General features: G+C 54.1%; 1 protein-coding gene across 5 annotated transcripts in view; it reads right to left on the reverse strand.

The window, feature by feature from the left end:
* The window catches only part of Znf609 (zinc finger protein 609), a 142,011-nt gene extending 139,908 nt beyond the window's left edge, over positions 1-2,103 (reverse strand). For all 5 annotated transcript variants that reach the window (XM_055597660.1, XM_055597638.1, XM_055597652.1 and 2 more), the window contains exon 1: positions 2,017-2,103. The gene's annotated coding sequence lies outside the window, so the exon portion shown is untranslated. The remainder of the gene's footprint in view (positions 1-2,016) is intronic.
* Positions 2,104-3,259: the final 1,156 nt, after the last annotated feature.

Here is a 3,259-nt window from a genome sequence, read left to right on the forward strand (position 1 = left end):
TATATATATATATATATATATATATATATATATATGCTGTAATTGATATCAGAGCTAATTGTACCAGAATACTGCTCAGGAACTTTCACGACACAGTCAAGGATATGATTCTTCCTATCCTTTAATGTCCCTAAATCCAAAAGATATTTTTAGCAGTTTCTCTTGGTGGCAAATTTCTCTCTACAACACAATACCTGAATCATCTTTTCTCATTAAGAGCTGAATTACAAGGTAAAGTTTTGTTTTCAGGGCTTGTCTTAGGCAAACTGAGTGGCTTTTTGTTGTGTAATTATCGACCAGGAAGTTACAATTTAAAAAGATATCTGGATGCAGGGCATTGGTGCACGTCTGCAATGGCACTAAGGGGCTGAGGAGAAGGATTTCGAGTTGGAGGCCAGCCTGGGCAGCTAATGAGTCTTGGGGGGGGGGCACTTGCTCCTTGACTCCATCTCTTACTCCTATACCAGTCTGTAGTGGTTTTCCTAAGAGAACAGACAAAAACTGTACCAGTGTTCCATTTCTATACAGAAACATTTAAATGTGAGTACAGAACCCTCTCCTTGCAGTCATCTTTCTCAAAGGTCTGCCACAAAGCAGGAGGGTGGCGTGTCCCAGGCGCTATTCCTCCACAACTTAGTTACAAGCTAACCAAAGGGGCAGGCACAACATGGCTGGCATCCTCTATTCTTCTGAAAAATGTGTGCCAGTGAGCCCTGCATTGTTCCTCACTCAAAAAGAAGAGCCTTTCTGTCTGGCCTCCTCCAATGGCAAGCCCCAGTCTGGAAAAGGAAGAAAATGGCACTGAGGAGCCTGGGAGATGGAGCATATCCAAAGCTCTCAGACAAGACTTGAACCTATGACCTTCACTGTGTACACAATAGGCGGGTGAGAGGGACCGACCGGTTTATCTCTGCGGCAACAGTTCTCAGCCCTGGGTAGCACTCCCGATAAAATGACACGACTATTGTGTGGCAGCACAGTCATCTCCCACACTAGCCTAAACCAGCACTCCCTCCCCCAAGACAAAGCAGCAGGGGTGAAATTCACTCAAGGCTGCAGAGCAAAGCCTAATGCAGAAAAGAGAGGCCTGTGGGGGCTTAGGGACTCTCCTCAACCCCTGGGGCTCTGGACACATGGCTGGAAACAGACAGGCTTTCTCCCCCATCTTTCCCACTCTCATTTAGGTAGGAAGCGGTTTCTGAGAGAATTTAATCATCTGTGATTTGTTCAGAAATATTCCCCCGAAGGGCTCTGCTCTCTCCACCCTGTGAGAGCCTAATTCCTAGAAGCTGAAATGACTGTTTGCCGCTGCCTGTTTCACAAACACACATTAATTGGTCAGATGTGTCTCCTCCTCCTCAACCCCAGAGGGAGGAAGGAGAATCTGAGCAAAGCACAGAGATGATCCAACCGTAATTACACATAAAGGGAAAAAGAGGGCAGCACGGGTTTTCCAAACAGGACAGGGTCTCAACCACCCCCCGGGGGGTACAGGGATAGCAGTTTAAAGTCCAGGCCCAGGGATCCCTCCATCTTGAAGAAAAGGACAAGAGTAAATGTGACCTAAGACTGGCAAGGGGCACACACCCACAACCTACTGACTGCACGCCCCAGCCACCTTGCTCCTCTTCCCGGTCCGCGCACACGTCCTGCTTTCAGCCCTCCGCTCCCCTGAGTCCCTGTCGAGCCCCGGTCGCCCGGGGGCCCTCAGCAGAGCCTTAGAAAACTCTGTGGCCTGCCCATACCACCTGGCCAGCCCAGAGGCTACCCCGGGCACCGCCGCCCTCACCCCGAACCGCCCCGGCCACGCTTTGAACTTCACCTCCAGCCCCCTCCCCCACCCACGCAACGACCCCGCCTCCCCCCCCCCCCCCCTCCCCCCCCCCCCCCCCCGCCCCCCCCAACCCCCACTTCCTCCGCCCGGCGCCGCTGCCCCGGCGCCCCCCGCCGCCGGGCCTCCCGCAGCGCCGCCGGCCCCCCGCCCAGCCCCGGCTCCACACAAAGCTTAGGACTCACCGCGCGGCCGGTCCCGGGAGCCGCCACCTCCGCCCGCCCGGGGCCCCGGGCCGCAGAGCCGCCACTGCTACGCGTCCCGGGCCGCCATCCGGGCCGCGGCCCCTCCCCCTCCCCGCCCCGGCTCTCCGCCCCTCCCAGCGCCGCTCCGCCCCGCCTGGCCGGGCCGCTGTGTCCGGGGCCGCGGGTCCCTCAGCTGCCGCCGCCGCCGCCGCCGCCGCCGCCACCGCCGCCACCGCCGCCGCGATCCGGGACAACCAGGGCAGCCTGGAAGGCCCGGACACCGGACCCTCGTGCTCTCGGATCCGGATTCCCTGCGCTGTGGAGTCTGGAGCGGGCGAGTGCACGAGGAAACCCGGAACCTGGATGTGCGAGCCAAGTCCTGGGTCTCTAAACGCGCGGTTGCTGCGAGTCCTGAGGAGAGAATGCTGGAAAACCTGGCGGGCGGGTTGAAGCTAAGATAAGCTCTGAAGCCCGGGCCGGACAGCTGGAACCCGGCGCTCTCTCCTCGTGCAAAGAACTCTGGCTGGATCAGACTTCTTAGAGAAGTTTCTGGAGAAGCTTTAGCCCTTAAATACAGAAGTTCTTCAACCGTGAAAAGAGGAAAGACCATGGGGTCTGAACATGAAATCTACAGAGAACAGAAGACAAGTACGCAGCTCTTGGTGGGCTCATCCATTTTGCCGCTTAGTTCGGCAAACTTAAGGAAAAAAAATGTGGGGGAACGTGTCGTGGCGCACGTATGCAGGTCAGCCAACAATTTGCAGGAGTCGCTTCTTTCCTTCCACCATTTGGTGTCAGGGATCAAACTTCTAGGTCGTTAGGCTTGGGAGCATACACCTTTACCTACTGAGCCATCTCACTGGCTTGCAAACTCATTTTTTTTTTTTTTATCATTTTCTTGTTTTTTTTTTTAATACCCTTTGATTATCATTTTTCCTCTACATAGTACCCATTTCTAAATCCTTCTGTGTCCCTTTCCACCTCACCATCCAGTATCACTAAATCTTACTGCTTTTTACCTTGAGTCCTTTTCTGCCCCGCACCCCCCATTCAACACTTTTTATCTGTTACCATCTTAGATTGCCCGTCACACTATATCCTACACAGTAGACATTTTGTCCATGGGTAATGGAGCCCTCCCACCAGTTGCTTAAGGAACAGCTTCATGACCTAAGACTTCCACCTCCTGCCATGGCAAATCAAAGTTTATCTTAATTCTCAAGAATTTCCATCATGCCCTTCC

This window comes from Psammomys obesus, unplaced genomic scaffold, assembly GCF_907164565.1.
Source record: "Psammomys obesus unplaced genomic scaffold, mPsaObe1.curated_primary_1811, whole genome shotgun sequence".
NCBI lineage: Eukaryota > Metazoa > Chordata > Mammalia > Rodentia > Muridae > Psammomys > Psammomys obesus.